The following is a 26,464-nucleotide window of genomic DNA, read 5'->3' on the forward strand; positions in this document are numbered from 1 at the left end:
TTTGTTTCTTCTGTCAACAGTATTTATATTCAGCCACTAAGGGGCATCCTTCACAGCTGAATGTTCTGAAGTCTTCAGATTGTTCAGTGCAACATTAAACCACAAATGGAATCAGGTTGAAGTTCTTACCTGTCCTCTTCAGAATTGTTCTGGCTCCTGTTTCCTATTATCACCGCCTCCAAGAGATGTCTGTCTGTCTTTCTCCTGCCACTGTGGTTACAGTGAAGAAGATTAGAAAATGGATAATTTTCTACAATTTACTGGGACACAAAATGTCTCCATCTTCTATAGCCTTCTATTTATATTTAATCAGTTCCTTTACTATGCTAATATAGAATCATAGAATAACTCAGGTTGGAAAAGACCTCAAAGATAAAGTCCAACTGCAGCCTAACCATAGTACCCTAACAACCCTCTGCTAAATCATATCTCTGAGCACTATGAACTGTTCTGTTAGGTAAAAGCTAAGTATAAAATAACATGATGCAATCTTTAAATATATTTTCTGAAAATTCTACTGTGGTTATACTAGACCAAAATAAAAGAGTTGATAACTTGACCAGAGACACATTCTCATTTTACTGTGTCATGAAAATGGAACTGATGAGGACCACGTATTTCTTTTACCATGAGAACTGCTTTGAATAGTTTGGGAGATTTTGAGACCGATGAAAATGACAGACAGAAGAATATCCCTGGCAATAGGTGAATTGGACCATGGAGAAGTCAGAAGAGGTGTGGGATTCAGATGCCTCAGGAACACGCAGGAAGTTGTTACAGGAATTAGTTATAAAATGAATGTGCTTATGCTTGATGATGGTGATTTAGATCTGGACTAAAAATCATCTTTAGGTGAAAAACTCAGACTCCATCCAGTGATACTTTCTTCTTGAGATGTTTTTCTTTGCAGAACTGGCACGGTCCTGTGGATTCCTGGTCCTACAGGAGGCTCAAGATACGAATATCAGAGCTGTGCATCTACAGGAAGGGGTCTAAACTCAGAACTTTGACAAACTAAAGCTGTTTTCCTTCTATTTGCATATTCACTAAGAACTCCTCCTTTCCCAGTATACCACATTCTGTTCTTGGACCATACCTTAGTCTGCCACTCTTACAGGCACCCGATTACAGCCTATGGATTCTCATATGAGGCACAGCTCCTAAAAGCTGGGCAGGACACTGCTCCATATTGCAGCTCCCAAACCTGGCAGCAAACTTAGTCCTTCCAGATCTGAGCATACCAAACTTCACACATATGTTTACATTATATTGAAGTCAATGGGGCGTTCAAGGGGCATCCTTCTATCCTTTGCCAAACTGTGGTATTTAATCTCTTCCTTTATCTACCCCAAAAAGCATTTACATTTTAAACATATTTGTACTTTTGTTTATATGCATTTTACTTCAAAAACCATTGGCAAGTCCTCAGCGACTGAAGGCTGATGAAAGTTGGGAGCCTGGTGAGCTTGGGGAGGATGATGCTGCTTACCCAGTTTTGTGAAGCTTTTAAGAAACACCAGCAGTGGATTTCCTTTGGCACATAAGTTGTTATGTTTGTGAGATTATGCTCCAGGAAATAGTTTTTACTTTTGCTAGCTTGTAAAAATATTGTAACAGAAGTACTGTTTAAGCAAGTAAATATTAGACCTTCTTCATAAATACACTTTATAAGTAATTTCATAAAAGGTACTTTACTAGTTTTACCTCAAAAATTGGACAGATATCTGTTAATATCTCCTGATGCCAAAAGTTTTAACTAAACTAATCCATTTCTCTCAGCAGTAGCCCCTCTACTTTGAATTATGTCTTGATACATTGAGCTAATTACTTTGTTCCTTGAGAAGGAGTCCTAGGGGATTTTGTAACTGCTGGGTTTGTGTGTCCACCTCCCGAAGTCAGGTGAAATGAAAGTATCAGAAAATCAAACATCTCTGGTATTCTTTTCAAGTAGACGTAGCGTAGACTGGAAGGGTTTATGAGAGAAATGGCATTGCTGATGCAGATGATTCAAGCTTGACCTTTTGTGCTAATAAAGTCCATTAAAGTCTCTTGAAATTGTATGTTTTATGAAAAACTTTCACACATGGATACTCAGTTGTCCAAAGCAGAATTTCTGTCTTCTTCACACCAGGACCCGCAGCCCAGGACAGCTACTCAAGGTTACGCTCTACTGAGAAGAGTATAAAATGCATGCAACGTCTCTGATGTCTTTTCACAGATCTTCTGGAAATTGTGTTTCTGCATCAAAGTTCCCACTCTGAAGCGTTTCTATCTATAAAGCTAATCTCTGGCTTTGTGGAGCTGCAGGCTGTGCATTTCCAGAGACGCCACAGACCAAGAAATTGAGTATTTACCAACCAGCAGTCACTTGGTCACTTATTCCACCGTGATTATGTGATTGTGACTCTGAGCCTTTAATCCGCATATCAAAGAAAGAATGAAACCAAACCCAGAGTTCTTCTATCCCTGAATTATGTACACATCTGTTTATACAGAAGCTGTGCCACAGTCTATAGCAGCCGGTCTCTGGTTTGGGCTGTTTCCTACCCTACAGCCACCCTGAAGTTTGCTATGGGGCAGAATGGGCTCCCAGATGAAGAGCCTCAACCCCAGCCCTCGTTGTAGCTGCTGGCAGCTCACTGCTGTTCTGGCAGCATCCCCCCGTGCCAGCAGGGATGTGGCACAGGATGGTGAGTGGCACCTTACTGATAAATGCTTCATTTTGTACCCTGTGATGATGCTCGTGCCAGACATACAGATTTTTGGCACAACTGTGATGGTAATCCTTTTAAATGGCGTCATTTTAAGTATGTTCTGTGCCCACATCACCTTTTCAATTACTAATTATACTTCCCACCAATCATAAATCAACCAAAGAAGAAGGATACTAATGCTTATCTTTGCCTTTTCCCCTTAGTTATAAGTAGCCAGTGACAACGTACATAAAATAGATCTGTCTTGTCTTTCATTTGACTTTCTTGTTACTGTTCTACAAAGATAGCAATTTAATAAGGTAGCTTATGTCGTTTAATCAAACGGTAGATTAATATGACTCCTGGAGCTATGTTCACTTCAGGTTTTAACTGAGCATGTAATCATGAGCTGCAGCATGGCACTGACTTTTAATCAGAGTCCCTCTGTCTTTGCAGCAAGAGTTTGTACATATAAATGACATCCAAAAAGGCCCAGAAATGGATGCTTCTCCACCTCCGTAGTAACATTTCTGTGAATGACCATTTCAAGTGCTCCACACTTTTTCCAAAGCCTGTAGGGATTTCATATAACCCACAGCACCCCGCTGATAACATGCAAGTAAAAAGTCTGCAGCAGGTTGGTTAAAGGATGGCAAACTGAGAAGGGGGGGAGAATGAATTCCCAATAGTTGCTTCGGTACGTTTCCATTCAGAAACTGCGTGTGGGATTTATCTCCATTTACAAGTGGAATCCAATTAGTTCCCTCTGCAGACAGTGAAGACAGGGCTGGGAGCGACCTCCACCCTGTGGCATGGCAGCTGCCTGGAAGGACTTCAGGAGGAGATGAAGGTATGTGGGTGGTTTCTTTACTCATGCAGGTACTTCCTGTGAGGGGCCTGTTTTCTGTGATTCTCCTGAGTGGGGAAAAGGGGTGTATCTCGTTGCTGTGATTTAAACCAGAGTATGGAAGAAATACCAATGGAAAGTGACCCTGCTGCTGATAAATATCTTGAATCTTTAGAAAAACATTGCAGATAACAAACTGGTTTGTCCTTCACTGTGTGTTCTTCAGTAATGAATTACAGGAACTTGAAACTCTCAGCCCAAAAGGGATGGTGGCACATGAAGTCAGAATGCATAAAAGCTTGAACAGAATCATCACTGCCTGGGAATAACTCAAGCAATGTGTGGCTCTCCTGTCATAACTGAGTCATATTTCTTTTATAAAAGCAAGCTTTGTCCCAAGGAAAAAAGAAAATATATGTATATATGTGTAGGACCGTGCTCTGTGCTCAACAGCACTGTGGTAGATCCTCACTGTAGATGGGGAAAGAAAGGGTGTAGGGACGGTGCAGAAGCCTTGGTTTACCTTCAGGCTACAGAGGGAGGTGAGTGATGAGGTATAAGGAGGGATGCCATTGCCCCAGCCCTGCCTCATCACTGAGTTCAATGCAATCTCCCACTGAGTCTTGGTCTTTGTCACACAGCTCTGCTAAGGTTTCTTTTAATGGGTAACTCCAGAGTCCCTCTCTCATCCACTTGCTGGGTTATACCCTATTCATTAGCCCTTGAGTTCACCTAAGGGGTTATTTGTAATATTAAGTGGAGGAACTATAAAAACACTGGTGGTATTGGCTGTGAAAAGATACCTGCAATGTTTTTTTCCTCTCTGTGGTCATTTTTTTTTTCCCTTCAATAAAAAAACAGTTCTACTCTTTGTATTCATGTCCCTGCACCTCTCTTGTCTTTTCTTTGCCAGGCAGGAAGGCAGTGCGGCCTCAGATGACCTCATCCTGCAGAACAGTGTGCAAAGGAAGGATGGGCATAATTTCACAAGAGCAAGAGGAGCAGAACACCCTCCAGCCAGAGGAGAGGAGGTGAAAATCTGATCCCCCAGGCTATGCAGTCAGCCCGGAATCCATCAGAGCCTGGGGCAGCTTCAGTGAGCCAGTGCTCTGCAGCCATTTAGCAAAGCTGGGGCTCATTTAAGCTCTGTGTACCTTTAGCTGTGGTTTAACTCTGCAACTATCTCAGTACAAGTTTGCATCAAAAGGACAAGGGGGATGAATGTAAACCAACCAGCTTATACTGGTTCATAAACAAGTTGCTGGGTTTTTTGTCCTTTTCTTTTGAATCATACAGGCTGACTTATGCTTTATAACTGCCCTCCCACACTAAATCAAAACTGTTTCTTCACTGCGTAGCACATTAAAAAACCCAGCGTATTCCTAAGGATATTGACACTGAAGTAGGATTCCTAAGCATTTCCATAGGTTTTCTACACAGCCAGCACCACAAATCAGCATTCTGCAGAGCAGCTCATCCCCTTTGGGTGCCCAAAAGAGGAAGGCCATGTCCTCCCCCCCCCACCAGGCACGTGCCTCACTCCTTGCTGACATGGAGATTTCACTCGGACCTGGCACCTCGCTTTTAGAAAGCCCATGGGAGCTGAGATGAATTGTCCCTATCTCTACAAAATAGCTGCCAATAAGAGCCATTTCACATCGCAGACACAGAGATACGGAGACAATCAGCAGATTTGAAGGCATGGTTGCCAGGACCTGTGTAGGACTTTCAAAGAGACAGCAGCTGAGCTGCAGAAAGCAGAAGCTGGGTGCAGACCAGACGCACCTGGAGCAGTGCTGAATAAGAGTAAGCTTACACTGGAGATACCAATGGATACTGAGCAAGCTCTTTCTATCCAAAGCCAGCACCTGGCTGCAGCAGAGTGCAGCAATGATGAAGCAATGATGTAAACGCAGTGCCCTCATGCTGTTTTCCCTCCTTTCTCCTACAGAAACTGGAAGGAGCACAGGGTTTTAACAAGTCTGTGAGTGTGAAGAGCAGGGAAAGAGCCCCCATCACAGTGGGGTTACAGCACTGCTGCTGCTGAGAGTTGTGAGGCTGCAGGTGCCTGAAGTTCTGGGTGCAGCCCAGTGCTACTGCAGCCCAGGCCAGGCCTGGGGCATGAGGCACAGGCTGCAGCAGAGCCAGGCCCTGTGCTACAGCAGATGTTTCGTGCTGTGCCATCTGTCCTACACCGCCAGGAGGGCAGGGTGAGGCTCTGGGCACTCCTTTTGCCCGAGTCAGAGATGCCTTTTTGGTGAGAAATAATGATCATCATCCTGATGCACCACACAATGCACACAAAGCAGGGCTGAAAGCAGGGCTGCGTATACTTCTGTAGTCCAGCAGAAAAGAAATATTACTGTGTCGATACCTATACAATAGTATTCTTTCTGTTAACACAATGTTTGGTATAAAATGTTACCGGTTATTATATTCTTTACTCTCAGGGACTACTGAGAAGTTCTCAATAAATAATAATTTTCATTTACTTTCAACACAGACACCCATAAGTAATTGTGTAATATTGCCGAGGGTGAATTATCTGCAGACCCACACTGCACTGTAAATAAAGTGCTGTGTGTGCTCCGTGCTGCATGAGCAGAGGTGGTGCCAAGAACCTGAAATCATCCACTTTGCTGCAGGAGAGAGCAGAGAGAGCTGTGGAGCTCTGCACGTCTGCGTGGGGCAGCAGCTGCCCTGTCCTGCTCTGCCCTCACGCCTCTGCCCCATCAATGGCAGCTGCTTCCCAGCACCTCCAGGCAGAGCACCACAGAGCCTCTGTCTTTGGGACACCTATCCTACAAAGACAGGCTGAGGGAGTTGGGCTTGTTCAGTCCGGAGCAAAGAAGGCTTCGGGGAGACCCCATTTTAGCCTTCTGGTACTTGAAGGGAGCTTATAAGCAGGACGGGGTCTGACTTTTTACACAGTCTGATAATGATAGGATAAGGGGGAGTGGTTTTCAACTGTAAGAGGAGAAATTTAGGTTAGATGCTAGGAAGCAATTCTTTCCTCAGAGGGCAGTGAGGCACTGGCACGAGCTGTCCAGGGAAGCTGTAGGTGCTCCAATCCTAGAAGCATTCAAGGCCAGGTTAGATGAGGCCCTGGGCAGCCTGACTGGGTGGATGGAAACACTGCCCGTGGCAGAGGGACTGGAATTGGATGGTGTTTAAGATCCCTTTCAACATAAGCTATTCAATGATTCTGTGATTTGCTGGGGGAGATATGAGCTGCTGCCATAGGTAGAGATACAGCAGTGAAATTAATGGACTCTGTCTTAAAAAAAACTTAAAATAAATTAAAAAATCTTGGATAGAAACAAAGGCCTCCTGGGTGCTTGGGGTCCTCCTGAGAGAAGTTCCAAGCCTGCCAAGATCTTAAGTCATCTGGCTCCGCATCCATCTGCAACTGACTCAGCGGTCTTCCATTCCTCCAGCTGCATAAGTAGCTTGTTAAGTATCTTAAAGCCAGGGATGATATCAGTCCTTAATGAATGGATGTTTACTACTGCTGTTTCAATTGCTCCTGGAGGCCCCCAGGATATCCCCATTGTGTTAGGCATGTACAAATGAGCTAAACATATTATCCTCAATGGCTTTCCATGCAAATGAGCAAGATGCAAAGTTTGACAGGTCGCCCTGACAACCTGTTAGTGGTTGTAAAAATGCAGAGGGGAGCAATGGAGTTTTTCCTCTGTTATTTGCCACTAGCTCCTAATAAGGTGTGGGAAGAACGTCAATTTCCTTGCACAGTGAGAACAAGGCAATAACTGAATCACTCAGAGCATCAACCTTGCTGAAAATGTCTGTGCCATACCAGATGATGCCAAAAGGGAGATATTCCAATGTCTCAGATGCTCTGTACATACCAAATCTGAAGCTGTACTCTTAGTTGTGATACCTGTTTATTATGATCAGTATGTGTGTAAGTAATATTTTAGACTCAGGATCCATTTGCTTTTATTACCTGAGAGGTGCTGCAGCCGGAGAGCATTATTATTATTATTATTATTATTATTATTATTATTCACTTAATAAGAATTATACTATTGCCAGGTGGACCTGAGAAAATTCAGACTGGAGTACTCTGGGATCTGGCTGAAGAACTCGGAGCGGTTAGTGATTAGTGGTTGCATCTGAAGTGCATGAAGGATGGGTGAGTTCCCAGAAGACTGAAATAGGGTAAATATCCCAAAAAGCCCAGGGTCAGTCTGCAACTCGACAGCACTCCACAAACACTCAACAGTGCTCGACAAATAATCAGAGCTATCTGCAAACCTACAGAAAATTAAGGTGATCAAAAGCAGCGAACATGTTTACCAGGAATAAATCATGTGGAACCAACCCCATTTCCTTAGACAAGCTAACAAGCAAGTGGGCAAGCACCGTGCTATATGGCATATTAGTATGAGTAAGATGGTCACAAAAGATTCTCATAAGCAAGCTGGGGAAATGCACTCTTAAATGAGCCTCTGTAATGAGATCTTGTCTAAGAAGTACAAGGAATGAACGGTTTGCTTTGAGTGTCTGGGAAGAAAAGTACAGAATGGGTTGCTGCACGCTGCTATGAACGGGGGCTGGCTGATATTTTTACTAATGACTCATATTACGAAAGTGGGTATGCATAAAACATCAACCCGGGAAGGACTGCAAGTGCCTGAAGGCTGAAGCAGAATTCACAATGATCTAAAATCTGGAAAGTGATCTCAAACTGGAAGTGCGGTTCAAGAAAAAGTGCAAAAAGCCCGAGGCCTGGGTGAAAGCATCAGCTGTACAAACACAGGATGAGGAGGAACACAAGATCGATGGGGTGAATCACAGCACAAGTCACCCTGCTGTGTGGTGGGGGTGGGAGGCATCCGAGGGACATCCTGAGCAGGGCTCACACCAAGCTGTGTCTTGTTCATTCACCTGCCCTATACAATGTGTTACAGCACCCTGGCAAAGCTAATTCTGCCCTTCTTTATGATGTTTTAGTTGACACATAAAAGAGTTCCTTATACTGTGTGATATGTTCCTTATCTGTATAAATCTGGTTTTGATACGAGGTTCAACAAACCTGGAAGTGGCCAACACAACAACCAACATTTCATTCTGGAGTGTCACCAAAGGGAAGGTGCCACCTAACGTCCAAGCAGGGTCTGAGCAGTCTCAGAGCTTTTCTTGTAGCAGTTTGATGCACATGGCATCAAAGGGTAGCTACTCCAAAATACCAGTCTGAAATCAGAACCATCTTCAGTGCTATAAGCCCTGGCAGGCCAGCGGTCAAAGCTCCTGTTCGAGGGTGGGTGTTCAAAGCGGTACCAGGAGCTCTGCTGGCAGCCTCATGACGTGCCCTCTTTAGTAGTGATGGGGAGGAGACCAGTTCCTGCTGCAGGAGAGAGGGGTAGAGGTGAGTAGCATCAGAACAGTAGTCCAACAGCCACAGTATGAAACTCTCATGCCACAGCTCTCCTGGTGCTCTGCTTGTTCCCAGAACAAATGTGACTAAAAAACAAAACAAGACTGGGTGAACTTCCATATAAGTAACGCACTCTGTTTCACTAGTTCTTCCTCCCATTATAAACCTAGACAGAACCACGGTCCTGTCTGTTCTCTTTGCAAATAGTAAACAACCATAGCCATCTCCAGAGAAAAAAAACAGTCTCAAGTGAATCCCATCAAGAATACAATAGGTCAGGTGGCCTCTTTACTCGAAGACAAACAGAGGTGGGTTAATCATTTCTATCCTCACCTTCCCTCTCCAGTATGGGGCCACTGGATCACAATGGTTGGACATCTCAGGTTGGACATCTGGCCTCACCAGCCACAACTGCATATCCACAGTGCAGAGCCCTCCTGAGGCTCTCTGTGAGCCTCCACTTCTGCACTCATGATCATTAGACGTATTTTAGGACCAGCCTTAGTGCAGAAGCCCAGTTTCAGTTCCCAGTTTTGGAGACTCTGTGCAGATTTAGCATTTTATCCACCTTATGCCCTGTTTCTAACTTTTGACTTTTTCAATACACACAACCATTCTTGTTACTGTCATTGCTGCACATGGCCCAATTCATTACTCCACTGCTATTTTGCTGGTGGTTTTTTAATATCAATATTATGTCACCCAAATAGCAGCTTGTATGCCTAAGGTAAAGTCAAGTTAATGTGACTGCAGACATTTATGTTAATATTTAATAACAGCTTTTATTTCACATGCTACTGATTGAGATGCAAAATGTCACTGTGGGCTTCTTTTCTAGCTCTGATCTGCTCACATAGCACTACTGTGGGTGAAGCATGAAGACCAAGAGAGAAGAGGAAAGATATTTCTTTAAGAAATGTAGTATGAAAATACTCAGTGAAAGATTACACCTCTCTGGTAACCTCTAAAATCTATCTCTTTGTTCAACCAGCTTGAAGACAACTCAAAGAATAGAAAGGAAGAACTTTACTGTGAGGATGACAGAGCACTGCAACAAACTGCCCAGAGAGGTTGTGGAGTCTCCTTCTCTGGAGATATTCAGGACCTATCTGGACGCCTACCTGTGTGACCTACTGTAGAGCACCTTCTTTAGAAGGCCATTGGACCTGATGGCCTCCAAACCCTCTACAATTCTGAGATGCTGTGAAGTTGGGCCAACACCAGACTCAAACCGCTTTTAGCAATGGCCTGAAATGTTGGCCACCTTTTGCAGGTGGAGGAGTTTAAATGTGAACATTCAGTCTCAAAACAGGCATAATTTCATTGCAGCTGTATCAATCAACAGCCTTTCCCTGCTGGAGATGAAGACACCCACATAAGCCCCCTCTGAGCTGTTGGTCAAACTGGGATTTTCCCACCCTGCAGCAGCCCCACAGCTGGCAGCACGTCAGGCAAGTAGTGTGTCCAGGGCTTGCACACCTTTAGGACTCGTAGCAAACAGATCTGGTTTGATTCATTTTTCTGTGCCTGCTGATGCTGCTCCATAAAAACGATGTACATGTTTCATTTTAAGTAATCTCTGATGCCTCGTAGACCTGCTCTTTGAAATAACTGTCTCTGAATATCTATTACTGCAAGGTACCTGGGCAAATTTCCAGATGAGATCCTTAAACATGCCTGTAACATGGACATGTCCATAAACCAAACCATGCAAACTCTTGCATGTGCAAATGTAAGAAAATTTGTTTTGTTTTTTTTGCTTTTGTTTGGGTTTTGGATACCCAATTATTTTTGCCAAAGCAGGAAACTTTCACAAAGCAGGAACAAGTAACGATTCAGCCAACCCTCTACATCTGTGCTTAAAAGATAAAGAAGCAGAAGGGAACGGAGTTTTGAAAAGGAAAACAAATCAATCCCTAACCCCAGCTGCTGATTATTTTAAGTACCATGAAAATTGTCATGTTAGCAAGTTTAATTTTTCCTCCTTCTTGCAAGTGATATTTTCTTCTTTGGGAGTCTGAGCATAGACCTTGGTGTGACTTCTCTGAGTGTATAACCAGGTTGAGTGGTTTAAACAACTAAATCATCCTTGCCGTCACTGCCAAAAGACCACCTAACCCCATGGAACACCGTGCTGGGAATAAGGTGCTTTGTCACTTCCAAAGAGCTCCACCTATCTGCAAAGGAGCCAGAAGATGTCAACTGGATGCAAAAGCAGCTGGGTGAGGTTCTTTCTGTTGTGCTGTGGTCACTCACTCTGGTTTAATTCACAGCGGTTCCTCCTGCCTGCTAACACATCTGCAAAGAGCATGCAATTAAATGTACAGGGTTATTACCGCAGTAGGAAATGCCCTGGGACTAAATGCAATACCTTGAAACAGAAACGACAAGGCCAGAGGTGTGGCAGGCAACGTTTTAAATACCACCCATATACAAATACTGTAGATGAAAGACTATTTACAATCATAGAATTGTTTAGGCTGGGAAACAACCTGAGGATCATCAAGTCCAACCACTGTACTTCACATAATGATTGTGAGAGGGGATTTCTGAGGTGGATATTCACCTGAAGCTCTTCAATATACAAAGAGGGGTGGGTTGGTTTTCCTTTTTCCTTAATTCTGGGCCCTCAGTTCAATTCTGGACATATGTATTGGGTATATTTATCTCAGTCCCGATCGAGGTAGGTGCACATACACTTACACCAGCAGTAGACTGGCTGCACTGGCCCCGCACGCACACTGGTGCAACCCACTGAGCTGCTCAGCAGATCCTGCTACTGGGACAGCTGCACACTCCTCAGTATGTAGACTATGTAGGCTATGCTGAGTCTATAGTTATGTATATCATCCACTACTTAATGGTATACCTTGGGGAATGGGGGGCTCTCTGTAATTAATCTACCATCAGATGAGAACTCGCTCTTTAGGATGTGGTTCTGGCAAAGTGCCACTCAAGTGAATTGTGGCTCCATGAAATGTGATAAGTTTTTAGGGTGCTAAAACATCTCTCTGATGGAGACAGAGCTGACTGACACTGCAAACTCTGAAGTGGGAGGCAGCTCAGTTCAGAACAAATGCTACCAGGTATCTCAAAACATCCTGGTCTTAAACAGCTCCAGCATTGCTCCTCCACCCTGCAAAAACTCAGATTTTGCTCACATGGATCCAACTCCACCACATTCAGTAGCACTCAGCACTGTTTCCAGAGGAAATGATGTGACAAGGCAATCCTTTAAAGCCAAAATTGATTTAATTTTTTCCCCTTTCTTGCACTCCATCCTATCTGCTCAGCCTTGCCTTTGCACTTCGTTTGCCCGCCTCCTCAGTCATGCTGGTGCAACAGCTCACAGCACTGCACTTGATTCCTAATAGCAAGAGGGGTTGGTGTTATGAGATGTATTCCTAATTATAAATCATTTTACTCTTTGAATTTCACCTTGGGCTCAGGCAGAGAACAACAGCTTCCACTCACCTGACTTTGCGAGAGCTGGACTGAGAGGGGAAAAGCTGTTTTCCTGTTTTCTGTTACTATCTGACTTGGTCTACCAACAGAACGGCTTCTGACTACTAAGTGTTACGGCTGTGCTTAGATATGATAAGAAAAGGGAGCCATTTCCCACTGGTTGTAACACACTGGCCACTGAGACAACACTCCACAGAGAGCAGGGAAGGTCTGCTGCTGCAGATGGTACTTGTGTTAACTTTGTTGGGTATGGATTCAGATCTAAACTCATGCAAAACTGCTGTCCAATAAATATCACCCAAAAAAATGGTGCTTAACCCTTGAATTCTCCAGACTGACTTTATTATTACTATGGTATTGAAGAGTTGTTTCTGGAAGATCAATAAAGAATAAGAATTAGGTATGTTGTGTAGTAACATTTTGTACATAGTTAATGCCTTTCCCTTGTCAGATTACAAATTTTCAAAGTAATTCCTGACAAAAACCTAAGGATGCCTGTCAACTTGAATGAATGAACCAGAAGTTCCGTCATAAAAGTTAACTGAAAGCAGCTCCGTGGAAGGCCAGAGAGGAAAACTTAAAAATATATATTTACGTATGACTGGTCTGATCAGATAAGTGTCAGCATGGCTGGAAAATGGGAAATCAATCACCGCTGTTGGCTGTCTGCACACATTTTTTGCCTGAGCTGAGTCACCCAAAGCTATTTCTCAAAATTCCAATCTCAAGTCTCCACAACCACTGCATTACTTTTTGTGTAATAATTATTAGCTCCTTTTTCTTTTTTATTCTAGAGAACTCTGAGTATTTTGCTTCAATAAGAAGCGAATGCAGTGATAAGCATTGCTTTGAAGGTGCAGAAAAAGCACTTTCTGCTCAGGAAATACTTTGCAAGCTCTTTAGGTAAATAGCTCTCCAAATGTTTTTTCTGAGGCAGTTTCATAGTTCTGGAGCGAGTGCACGATAACCTCCCCAGGACATAAATCTCATCACTCCCATGGAAGCTTCCGCCCAGTCATTGTTCCCACTGAAGGAGCCCATACAACATTTTTGTCCAAGTTATTTCCTGGGAATCAAATGTGATCCCTAAAAACAAAATAAGAAGTGTCTGGACAAAAGCGTTGAGGCAGGGATATCCCTCTCTGCTAGGGTTACATTAAAAGAAATCCTACATGGAGCTCTTATCACAACCAAATTAGATGTTATTGGTGAAAAACAGTATTATGATGAAGAAAAGCAGGGGCTGGATACCACAATCTCATTTCCCAATTTGAAGTTTCCTAAGAGCTTTATAAGGGGACACTGGGGAACCTCTGCATTAAAATCAGAGTCTTTGAGCTCCCATCACAGTGCTAGAAGAATCAAGACTTTATAAGTTGCTCTTTAAAGTTTTGGAAATAGTCTTTCACTACTCTGTGATATTTGTTGTTTTCCATCTTTTTTGTCTCAGGTTAATCTGGATATTCAGTACCTACCTCTAGACATACAGTTGTTATAAGCCAATGAGAAGAGGCCTGTCGCTATCTTCAAATCCAACTAACAATAAGAAAAGGTTCTTGTGTAACCTCCTCACCAGCTATGCAGTAAATAAATAAATAATCTTCCAAAATATGAATTTTCTTGGATTAACCTGTTCAGGAAAGAGAGGATAACATTGGGAGGACCCCATGTAGAGTATGATCTGTTGTACTCAGCTCCTGGATGAAATGCATTTTCAGTAGGTCTGGAAGAAGGCAATGTGGAGGAAAGAGGAAAAAAACCCAACACTACAACACCAAGAAGATAAAAAACAAGGGAAAACTTGAAAGAGAGAAATAACATGGTTTCAGCTTAGATGTTAGAAGACTCAAGAGGAAGGAAGGAGAAGAAAGATAAAACTAAAAAGCATATATACTTATACCACGGATTCTGATCACAGCACTTGAAGCCTGAAACTAAAGACAAGGAAACTACCTGCTGCTCCAGCACGCATCTCTTCATGTCAGCCCAGCCTCTCTCCGCCACCTGTGTAGTGGCCCAGAGACCACAGGGTCTGGCTTCAGAGCAGGAGAAGAAATACAGTAACGTGCCAGCACCAGGACACAGTGACAAAACAAATAACGGAATCATTCTACTAGATGAGGTCACCAAAGCCCCACCCAACTTTGCTTTGAACACCCCCAAGGGATGGAGAATCCTTACCCTTTCTGAGCAATCCGTTCCAGTGCCTCACCACTGTCTCACCATTTGTTCCCTGTGCCTAATCTAAACCACCTTATTTTGCTGGGGCCCCAAGAGCAGAATGCAGTACTCCAGGTGGTGTCTCACAAGAGCTGAGTACAGGGGAACAATTGCTTCCTCAACCTGCTGGCTATATTTCTTATAATGCATCCTGGGATACAGCTGGCTTTCTGAGCTGCAAGCACACATTACCACCTCACATCGTGATTTCTACCAAATACAGGAGATTTTCCACTACCAAGCAGAAAAAGAGGAACAAGGGAGCAAGAAAGAAGGAGAACAAGGAAAAACAAGAGCTACTTCCAACATTCTCTATCCAAACACATGACCTTCCTAAAACAGCCCTAAAGAACATCCCCTCTCTTCTTGAGATTTCTACTCCAGGATATTTGAGAAGTGTGCTATTCCTGTGGTTAGACAGAAGGTGAGACACTCCCCATCTACCACTCCCAAGACAAGTCCCCTCTGCTAACTCCCTGCCCCCAGCCCCTCTCAGTCAAGGGAGAATGTTAGCAAGGATATTATTCCAAGTGGCCTGGCTGACTCCTATTCATTGTGATGAAGATACCAGTCCCAGGAGGAGGCCATCCAACAGCTCTTGGACCACAGAGTAAGTTCAAAAAGCAGAATGGAGAAGATAGCTAACAGGAAAGAAATAACCTCATCATCTGACACAGCTGCACATAGTTTCTAAATATAAATATAAATGTTAACTTAATTATCCTGATTACTTAGCATAAGATTATTAGTTGCTTATTTCCCTTGTTCCACTCTGATTGGAATCTTAATTAAATTCAGCTGTTGAATAACCTGTTCCTATTGTTTCATCGTGATGATGATGATGCTCTCAGGATTATGGAACTGGAAGTACAGTGTCCTGTAAACTTACCATGTGTTAGTTATGGCACAGCAGCTGCTAATCTGGACAGTTTTACTCCATGACAAATACAACGTTGTTCAAGCTTTAAGGGGAAAGCAAACAAACAATCTAGAATTATCCTGTATTTCCCTTTGGGTTCGAGAAATGTCATTGGGCAATTACTGTTAAGCAGCTGAATGAAAGTAGCATGTTAATCACTGATGTGTTGATGCCCTCATTTAGTTAGTGTTTATAAGGGCTAGTTCCCTTGAGGGTAGCAGGTGATATCTGTCTTTTGGCAGTGTGCTTTGACTAGAAGTGAGGCACTTGTATCTTATTGCATTAAAGAAAATTGTTGTTGTCTCAGGGCAGGCCTTGTTGCTGTTGGGGTGTGAACTGGAACTCTGAAAATTTTGAGGAGGGTTTCCAATGAGAACATATAGGATGAGGGATACATACCACCCATGTGACTTTTGGAGACTTCTCCTTCTTAAAAACTGAGTATATTTTGGATTGATTAAATGCTGTGACTATTACGAACTCTTATAGGCTATTTCCAAATATATCTTTTCCTTATGCTGCCCCTTGAGACCACACTCTCTTGCTCTTCCAGACTCCTTGATGTTTCCTCTTTCTGGCACATTGATTTGAACAGCTGTGCTACAATTAAATAACCAAGTTCCTGCATTTGGGATTAGCTCCAAATACTGTTCTACCTAAATTAATTCCTGCTTAAGTCTTCCTTTGGCCTGCACTCTGATGTTTTGATTGTGGCACTCTGTAAGGAAGTCTCCTCTGGAGGGTAATTTGTTAAAATACCTGCAACCACAGACCTGCATAAAACCCAAGAAAATTCTAAGATTGGAACACAACATGGCATATTTGACATGAAAATTACCCAGGTAATAGGTAAGGTAAAGGTATAGGTAATTTCTGTTCCGAAAGGCCAAGGCTGAAATCCTCTTCCAGTTAGAGGAAGAAGTCAGAAGTTTCACCTTGCAATGGAATTTCTGTGGGATGATTTCTGATGGAGCTTTCCCCCGAGCCAGTACTAGGCTGACTATGAGAAGACCACCAGCTCTGCAAGAAGACCTGGTATTTCATTAGAAGCACAGTTCTGCAGTGCTGAAGCAACATACAAGTTGGATTAGAGAAGCTACGTTACCTGGTGTCACCCCTACCACCAAGGAGCTGTAAGGATAAGATTGGCTTTGGGAAGAATGAAGGTTAGTGAAGAGACATAGTCTTGAGATGCTGGCCCAACTGTATGGGAAAGTTGCTTTAAGTCTATGCTGGGACCACTTTTTGAACAAAATTGTAAAGTGTCCTTGGATATTTCATGCTACCAATGAAGTAGGTACACTGAAGCAATGAATTATTGGCCTGAGGATGGAAGACTTAAGAGAATACTTGAATTGTCTGTTGGTGGACTTGTCATCACTGATGACTTATGATAGGAAAGCAGATTCTATCTGTATTTCTGTCCATTATGCAATGGCCTTTTGAACTGATATCAGGAGAATATGAAAAATAGGTATTGCCTTCCCTGACTGAATGGCAGGCTGAAGATGTTTTGATTTGAATACATATAAATTCTTCTTACTATGGAATTCTGTATAAAAGCGTAGGTTGCTTTGCAATCTAGTGTAACACAAAACAAATTAAACTCAGGGCTCGAGAACTTGGAATAAATGATCATATCCTTCTGAGCCCAATTTTTTTACAGCTGGAAATGATTGAGGAGTGTTTACTTATTCCAGAAATTCTGATCATGGTATGAACTGGTAAAGACAGAAAAAAGTTTGATGACCTGCATGGAACTGATACAAGACACGTGTTTTTTATATGTTTAATTGAGGGCTGGCTCAGGAAGGGCATGTAGGGTACACTCAGGGGCAAGATCTATCCTTGATCTAGGAATAGTAGAGTTCTTGTCCTTGGGGATGCCTGCTTGTCACTGTCTGGAGATCCAGTGTGTTGAGCCGAGACATGAAAGTACTGTGAGCTTGCTACAACCAGTAGAGTCTTGCCTTGGCCATCTGCTGGGTAATATGGAAGTGAGAAAAAAACAAACTTACGGATCAAAAGCTACAGACTAATAAACAGGCCTTCTGAATCCAATTTACACTACAGTAAGAGACAAAATAATTTTTTCAATTGAAGAAAGGAAATATCAGGCAGTGAAGTTTCCTCTTACTTATGTTTCAAGTGGATCCTCCTTACAGATCCTGTGCCATGTTGTGGGCAGCAGGAAAGCTCTTCTTCACTGTCGTTTCATACTGTAATACTGCATACAGTGTTTGTTTGCTTTTCCTCATATAAAGCTGCTAGTTATTTTTATGACTAACTACACACTTTTATTTTTTAGAAGTTGAGTGATTGCTAGATTAAATCACTTCAGTGGTTGATAATGCTGGGTACTGAATGCAACAATTAGTTACTGTGGGACAACGTGCTCCTTAGATACAGCCCCATACAATTTTTGATCAGCAAGATGTTTCCAGCTTGCAGAAAAACTGCTCATTTGAGGCTTGCAGTATTGCTTCTTTATCTTCACCAACAACAGGAACACAGGCATATGTTAACATTGGGATCTTCTCCATAGACAATACCTCTTCCATTCTGGCAGTTCTTTCATGTTTTATTGTCAGTGGAGCATTATGAATGCAAGGAATGATCTGTGAAGCTGATTACAGCATCCAGGTTTTAGTAAAGTAATAAACATTTGAAAGTAACTTGTAAACTCTTGTAGCTTCACGCCTGAGTTCTCTCCTTTATTATTTATATTAATTGGAATGTGCGTGAATCAAACAGAAACATAAAAGTCAGACATTCAGTAGTGTGAACACAGAGTAATTCTGAACATCAGCCAAAATAGAACCTAAGACATGCAGTAAGTTAGCAAAAATTGAAGCGTGTCTCCTTATTTCCTCTCTTCTGTATTTTCTCCTTATTTCACCATGAAGTAAAATGCAATAAATAACTAAATGCAGTAAAATGGAGGGCCAAGGTATTTCCTTCCTGTTTATTAGAAAGAGATGTGCACGGATGCAGAAAGTTTTGAGCAGAAATGAGAAGGAAAGAAAACAGAGCAGGAATGTGGAAAATGAAAGGAATTAGCAAAGTGTAATTAGATTTGGGAATATGGAATAGAAAATGAAAGGTTCTATACGGTAATTGTTGTTCCAGTGATTACTTTAGGATTTACTGCGTATTGTCTCCTCTTGAAACTCATCCTCTGTTTTTCATTACATTTCAGTAATAACAATCCAGCCATCATTACTACTTGAAGTTACAGTTATGTATTCATAATAGTGAGTGGTCCCTTGTTTTGGAGTACGCTCAAACAGCTGATCCATTTTGAAGCTGAAAAACAATAACTACCAGAAGCTATTTAACCCACTGAAACTCAATAAGCTTACAACTAGTAATTAACCTCAGCTTGGCCCTGCAGGGAAGAAGTTGCTGCCAGGAGGGCCGCCATTTTATGAAGTAAAGATGGCTGTGGATGATAGAGGCCAGGATGCTCAAAGTCTCTGATAATGAGCATGATTTGCACACTTGCATAACAAAATATAGTAACCAAAATATAGTAACTGGTGATTTGACATCTCACAGTGATGATTAACACATCTGCTCCTGAATCAAACAATCATGGGCTGGTCATTGCTCTTCTCGGTGAGGAGGCAGTGTCTGGATGGATGGTTCTTCAGCTTTCCTTCAGGAGGTGGGGTTGGCTCCTGCTATCTACGTTTTAAGTCCCATTAGCTGCACATGACTAGTATTTTACAGGTATAGGTGGGACACCTGACAAGATGGGGAAATCATCCTATTTTCAAGTTGCCTCAGTTGAAAGGTTTTTGTATCAGCAGCAGTTTCATTTCAACAAGCAAGCAATGCTGCTAAAAATCTCAGATATCAGCAGAAGATTCTTCACCATCACCGCTATCAGCAAAAGAAGAGTTTAAAAGTTTCTGCTGTGCACAGCTGAGTGATTAATAAATTGGTGCACTGAGCTGTGCTACAGTCAGTGCTGTGTCTGTGCAAGGCTCCAGCAGTGCAAAGAGGAGTCTTAAGCAGTCCTCATAGAAGGGATATCAATTCATTTCTTATTTCTAATTAACAGACAGCATAATTATTTTTATCAAGAGCATCAGTTTATAGCAACCTGTGGTCAATGGATCTATGTCCAGGTGGAGGCCAGTCACATGTGCTGGACTCAGGGGTCCATCTTGGGGCCAGTCCTCTTCAACATCTTTTTCAGTGACACAGTGGAATTGAGTGCACCCTCAGCAAGTTTGCTGATGACAACAAGATGAGTGGTGCAGTTGATACAACAGAAGGAAGAAATGCCATCCAAAGGGACCAAGGCTGGGTTGAACAGTGGCCATACATAAACCTAATGAGATTCAGTGAGACTAACTGCAAGATGTTGCACTTGAATCAGGACAATCCCAGGTACTTGTACAGACTGAGAGAAGAACTCATTAAGAGCAGCCCTGAGGAGAAGGAGTCCTGATGGACAAAAAGCTGGATGTGAACCAGCAGTGTGCTCTTGCAGCCTGGGAGGCCAACTGTATTCTGGGCTGCATCAGAAGAAGGGTGGCCATCAGGGAGAGGAAGGTGATTGTCCCCCTCTGCTTTGCCCTTGTGAGGCTCCATCTGTAGTGCTGTGTCCAGATCAGGAGCCCCCAGCACAGGAAGAATGCAAAGCTGTTGAAGTGGATCCAGAGGAGGGCCGCAAAGGTGACTAGAGGGCTGGAGCACATCTATTATGAAGGTCAGTTGAAGGAACCGGGCTTGTTTAGCTTGGAGAATGGAAGATGCTCGTACACTGCTTGAAGGGAGCTTGTAAACAGGGGGATTACTGTCTTTTTACACAGTCTAAAAGTGATGGAATGAGGAATGGCTTTAAACTAAATGAGGGGAGATTTAGTTTAGGTGCTATGAAGAAATTCTTTCCTCAGAGAGCAGTGAGGCACTGGCACAAGCTGTCTGGAGAAGCTGTGAATGCCCCATCCCTAGAGGTGCTCAAGGCCAGGTTCAATGCGGCCGTGGGCAGCCTGACTGGGAAGGTGGCAACCCTGCCCATAGCAGAGGGTTGGAATGGGATGATCTTAAGTCCCTTCCAACATAAATCATTCTATGATTCTATGACTTGTTTATTCTTGTCAATAGGAAAAAAATATGATAGTCTGCTATTCCATGGATGCAATCGTGTTTATTGGTAAATAACACCCTCATGAGCACAAAGATCACAATTACCATTTGCCTTTTCATACTTCCAAACCTGTCCTTCAACTAGCATTCTGTTCAAAAAGTGGTCTCCTGTTTTTCTTTCTGACTTAACAAATGCAACTTTTCCTGTCTGTGCATCTTTCTGCTGAAATTCTGCCTGCTCTTGCTTCCTATAACGCAGACACACACATACACAACCCCTGAACTAATTAATTCCCAGTGTTAGTGTTTACATTCAGTCTAGCCTTTGGCAGCCACCACCATTGTTTTAGGTCTGACTGAACAGCAGGATATTTAATTGTTTGCTCATTTAATCTGAATAAAAAGCAGCCAGAACAACCATAAAACCCAGTGACAATTGTATGTGACCAGCTTGAAAAACAAAGATAGATGTGCTGGATTGCACCCACAAAGCAGTGCTTCAGCAGAGTATTGGAAACAGGATTACTGTCTCCCTGTACCACAGCAAGACTCAAGGAGTCTCCCATGCAGAGACCAAAGGTCCTCTGCAACACAGAGCCTACAGCAGCTGGAGGGAACAAGATGCCCCTAATTGTGTAATAACAAAAAAGTAAGCTATTTTTTCAGCCGAGCATGAGAATGCATGAAGCCATGCATTGCTACCACCAGCAAAACTGGCACATGAAACTTGAGGGAGGCCTTGAATCTCATATTTGCATTGTCAGTTCTTTGCCTCATACTGTGTGGCTATACCTGTAGCTTGCATTGAAAGTAATGCCTCCTATTTAATTCCACGGAAGCAACAACAGGTATAAAGAGCACAATGACACTGTTTGATAGAGCAAATTCTCATTTATAAAGTACTATGTTTCAACATAATCACCACCATTAGCTACAAATTTTTGCTGGTAATGAACAAGAGCTTGCATGCTGTGCTTGTAAAATTCTGCACGGCTGTTCAGAACATGGCTTGTCTTTCTCAGCATCACCACTGCTGAAATGCACCACCCACCACTTCAGTGTGCTCACATCCACTGTTTGGTCTCCATAAATGTTCAGCAAGCATCAATGAATGTCAACAGGTGCAGCTTTTTCCACATGGAGGATTTCAGTGCCATAACTTTATACACACTTCCACAAGAGATGCTGTTTTGTCAGACTGCTCCTCTTCTACCATCTGTTGCATGGCAATAAAATGTAATGGAATATTTTCAGGAAGGTTCAACCTCTACTTCCATTCCAACATTCACCTCTGACATCATGCGCCAACATAAGAAAACAGAAGGTATTACTCATGCAGAGGGTGGTGATGCACTGGAACAGGTTGCCCAAGGAGGATGTGGATGCCCCATCCCTGGAGGCATTCAAGGCCAGGCTGGATGTGGCTCTGGGCAGCCTGGTCTGTTGGTTGGCGACCCTGCACAAAGCAGGGGGGTTGAACCCAGATGATCATTGTGGTCCTTTTCAACCCAGGCCATTCTGATTCTACGATTCTATACTTTTGGAGCTGCCTTCATATATGGATGGAGGGGTCCTCCAGAGATTCCTTCCAACTTCAGCCATTCTGTGGCTCTGATATTCCTGTGGGGCCACCTTAAGAAGTTATTCTAACAGTAGGAAAAGCTCTGAGATTCCTGCAAGAAGGCCATGTCATTTATAACAGAAGTTTGTTTACTTCTAGTGCTTACAGGTTGTACATCAATAGGACAGTTCCTGCCACCGTGTCCGTCTGCAAAGATACTGTGTGTGTTTCCACAAAATGAATGATGAGATGAAAGAATATAATTTGCATAATTATTTAATATCTATAATTTATTCATTTTCAACACCCATTAACTTATAATTCATAACAGTAATTTATGCGTTGGTACTCAACCCATATTTATCTCTTTGCTGCAAATAGCAGAGGCCTATTTTTAGCCAGCACTAGTAAAAGAATTAACAGCATGCTTCAGTGTTTGTCTGTTATGCTTTGTTCTTGTAGCAGTGACTACTGGACACAGCAGTCTGGCATCAGCCTTCTGATGGTCACAGCTCCTTCCCTTTCAGTCCAGACACAAAGGTCTTCTTGGCTTTGCTGTATAGTGTTCTTTATCACAGTCAGGGAAGTCTTGTTTAGATTGGAGAAGGCTCTGGAGAGACCACATTGTGACCTTCAGGTATTGAAGGGAGCTTATAAGCAGGAGTGTGACTGACTTTGTACACAGTCTGATAGTGATAGAACAACAAGGAATGGCTTTAAACTAGAAGAGGGGAAATGTAGGTTGGATGTTAGGATTCAGTACTCAGAGGATGGTGAGGCACTGGCATAGGCTGCCCAGAGAAGCTGTGGGTGCCCAGTCCTTGGAGGTTCTCAAGGCCAGGCTGGATGGGGCCTTGGGTAGACTGTGGGTGAGAACTTTGCTCATGGCAGGAATGTTGAAATTGGATAATCTTTATGGTCCTTTCTAGCCCAAACCATACCATGTTTCAGTGATTCTGTGAAGTCGGGAGAGCCTTCAGCACCACAGACTGTGAGAGTAAGGCAACAACTCACTGGCTCCTTCAGCTCCTTCAGCCATTTCTGCTCCAGCTGGCACCTCCCTGGGCTGCACCAGTGCAGAATGTCATCCACGCGTACCACCAGCATCCCCCAGGATGAGGGCACAGGGTTTACTCTGCCCACCCTGCCCACCCCTTGTAGATGCTCAGCAAGCTCTGCTTCAGCATGAACCATGTGCTTTAAGTTGGTTGTGCCCATCCTGCCTGCTGGGGAGCCCAGGTTTGAACCAGGCCTTGCCTGCTGCCTGTCTCTCCACTCAGCTTGCAGTAAGGTGCAGGCTGACCAGAGTCTGAAGAGCCAGGACTTTTTGGTTTGACCCCTCTAGAACAAATCAATATCTGTAAAGCCCAGCCTGAAATACAATGCCAAAAAAATAAACAATTCTATTACTTCAGAATCCTAAATGACATTTCTCTTCCTTGCAATTAATTTGCCCATGAATCATCTTTATTTAATCTTAAAGCAATGAGTAACTCAGTGACGCAACAGGAGCTACAGCTTCTGTATTCATCTCTTCAGGCACCAAAAATAAAGTGTGATACCTTTGACTGATTTGTTGTCAAAACAGCTGCAGTCAAGAGCAGCTTTTTATTTTTCAGTGGTTTTCAGTTTATTTCCCAAGGCTTTGGCTAAAGAATTTTTCCTCACTCGACTCAGGAAAACACAGATGGCAGAATGCTCAGGGCTCGTCTCCATGTGGAAATACAATGGAAGAGGTATTCCTGGATGTCTGATGCAGAAATGAGCGTTCTAATTATTATTCCAGAACAATTATTTTTGAATCGCTATTTTGGTTTAAGTCTCTGTGCAGCCGCACCGTTACTGAATTACCTCTGAAGATGGATTACAGCCCTCCTGTTCTGAAACAGCAGCATCCAGAGAGGATGCCTGCCCAAAGAGCACTCTGCAAATAGCTATTTCAGAGGCTCTCCAAGTGCCTTGGGGCAGGCAGTCCGAGGTCTTCCAGCAGCACTGGGGTGGCCAAGTTTGCATCGTGGTGCTGAAAGCCCAGGGAGGAGAAGAGGAACCCTGAAGGCACTCTTGGCTGTGTGACCTCATGGAGGTGGCAGCAGGAAGGGTGGGGAAGGTCCTCATATCAGTGCAATACACTCCAGAGTCTTCTCGTGTTTTAGATTATTCTTCTGAAATGTCAGTAATAGGGGGAACTCACACAGACCTGTAAAATGAAGTCAGATCTCAGAGGAAATGTGGTAATCTTTTCCCATTATCTTTCCTCACCTGCCCCCAAGATCTGAAGAAAAACCGAAACAAAACTTCCCTGTGAAACAATTTGCTAAGACTGAACAGTGAAACATTTGAACTGCATAATGAATTTATACATGAAGATGCAAAACATTTGCGTATTCATTTTCCTGGTTTCTTCTAAAGAAATACACTTTTTTTCCTCAATTGAAATGCTATCTATTTACATACGCAATCATGACTTTTGCCAGTGAGTCAATAATAGCCATGCATTGTTTATATTGCTCCCATTATTTCCTATTGCAGACTTATGTTACCAAGTACAGCGCATATGTAACTTCACATGCCTCGTAACTACAAATGCAGTACAAAGTGTATTTGTCATAGTCCAAAATAAAAATGTACATATTTCCTAAGGATGTGTAGAAGTCTTTTTTATTTGCTAACACAATTATACAACGTATGATATATCTATTAACAGTGTATAAAGATGTTTATATTAACAGTGTGGTTTTGGTCAGCTTGTAGCTACTTCAAGTATTTTCAAATACTCAGTAACTCTTACAGCACCTACAGATACCTGTCATAAATCAGACTAGAGAAATAATTTGGAAAACGGGACATTAAAACAGGTGGTTGTGGTGTTATCCACATAACTTCAAGGAGTTATTGGACACATTTGCAGGAAGATATTTTTTCAAGGGTTATTATTTTCCCTACATTGGAGATTGCTGAAAGCTAAAGGAAAGTGCTTTTAGAGAAATACCGCTCTCTCCTGTAACCCTTTTCCCCTGAGGAGCAGCCAGCGTCTGCTCTGAGACAGCACAAGGTCAGACCTCTTGTCTGAATCACCGCAGCTACCACTATAGACAAAAAAAACCCCAACAACCTGCTTTTTAATGGCATCCGTGTAAATCTCCCAGAAAAACATTTTAAAGATTTTTTGTTGTATTCTGTAACCCAGGATCACTAAAGAGAAATATACTCAGAATAATTGTAAATAATAACTTGAGGAATGCATAGAAAGCTCAGACAGCAGAGTAGAGTCTAATCAAATGATAGAATGGAACAAAATGGAATGGAATGGCTCAATTGGAAGGGACCAATTGATATCTAGTCCAACTGCCTGAGCTCTTCAGGGCTAACCAAAAGTTAAAGCATAATAACTACAGTGGAAACAAATACATTCTTTTTCCTTTAGGCAGAGGGGCTCTGGGTAACACTATGGAGTGCCATTTGCCCTGCTGCTGATATTGTACAAATTGTAATATCTGTAAAAAGAGAATCCCAGAGCATGTGGTACAATCATCCAAGTTTTGTTACAAGTTTCATACATTTCAAGTTTAATAAAGAAGTGTTTAATACAAAAAGTATTAGAATTATTCTTCGGAGTTTATGCTTACATGGCCAAGTTTTCCAGGCCTCCACCTGATCCTGAGGGTTGCAGACAGTGTATACAGCATGAAGGAAGGATGCACTGGCTAGCAAAAAGATGTAAGCCCTCAAAGCACCCAACAATCTCACATCAGCATACCGTGGCTCTCCTCCCCTTTCTGTTTTCTCCTCCACATTCTGTTGCTCTTGCAAATAGCTCTTTTCATGGGGATTTCACACTATATTTCACGTGAGGCATAACTAAGCACTGTTTTGAAAACAGAAGATGATAGCACAGTCACAGAGGTGGGGATTCCCTCGCATTAAATGCACCCACCAAAGCAATACAGTGATAGCACAGAGATAAAACTGAGCAGAAACAATAAGAAGTTTGATAAAGTGCCTTTAAGTGTGCATTTACGTGATGAAATATGACTCAATTACTACTTGAAACTGTGATGAGAGCCAGCATGGTGCTTCATGCAGTCTGCCTTGGAGATAATGGATATGAAAGGCTGCATGCATGCTTGTTTTTTTAAATCTTTTTTTATTATCATTATTTTTATTTTTTATTTTTCCAGAACAGAAGGTGTTTACCTGGCCACAAAAGCATGTTTTTAATATATGGTGGAGGAGTGAGAGAGAAAAGAGTCCTTTAAGT

The 26,464-nt window shown here is 42.6% G+C and overlaps 2 long non-coding RNA genes across 3 annotated transcripts; one reads left to right on the forward strand and one right to left on the reverse strand.

Annotated features, from left to right (window-relative positions):
- Nucleotides 1–11,151: 11,151 nt before the first annotated feature.
- On the reverse strand, nucleotides 11,152–14,490 carry LOC107312154. 2 transcript variants are annotated; one of them, XR_001554413.2, is made up of 3 exons: nucleotides 14,360–14,490; nucleotides 13,882–14,036; nucleotides 11,152–11,239 (listed from the first exon to the last, which is right to left on the reverse strand). It is a non-coding gene; the product is annotated as an uncharacterized LOC107312154 (long non-coding RNA). The 2 variants fall into 2 exon arrangements; XR_004306492.1 differs by lacking the exon at nucleotides 11,152–11,239 and adding an exon at nucleotides 12,175–12,308 and having other exon boundaries at nucleotides 14,360–14,489.
- A 101-nt stretch (nucleotides 14,491–14,591) lies between these two features.
- LOC107312143 lies at nucleotides 14,592–15,339 on the forward strand. The gene is made up of 3 exons (XR_001554408.2): nucleotides 14,592–14,701; nucleotides 14,850–15,050; nucleotides 15,191–15,339. It is a non-coding gene; the product is annotated as an uncharacterized LOC107312143 (long non-coding RNA).
- The last annotated feature ends 11,125 nt before the right edge of the window (nucleotides 15,340–26,464 follow it).

The sequence above is a fragment of the Coturnix japonica genome, chromosome 3 (genome assembly GCF_001577835.2).
Source record: "Coturnix japonica isolate 7356 chromosome 3, Coturnix japonica 2.1, whole genome shotgun sequence".
Classification (NCBI taxonomy): domain Eukaryota; kingdom Metazoa; phylum Chordata; class Aves; order Galliformes; family Phasianidae; genus Coturnix; species Coturnix japonica.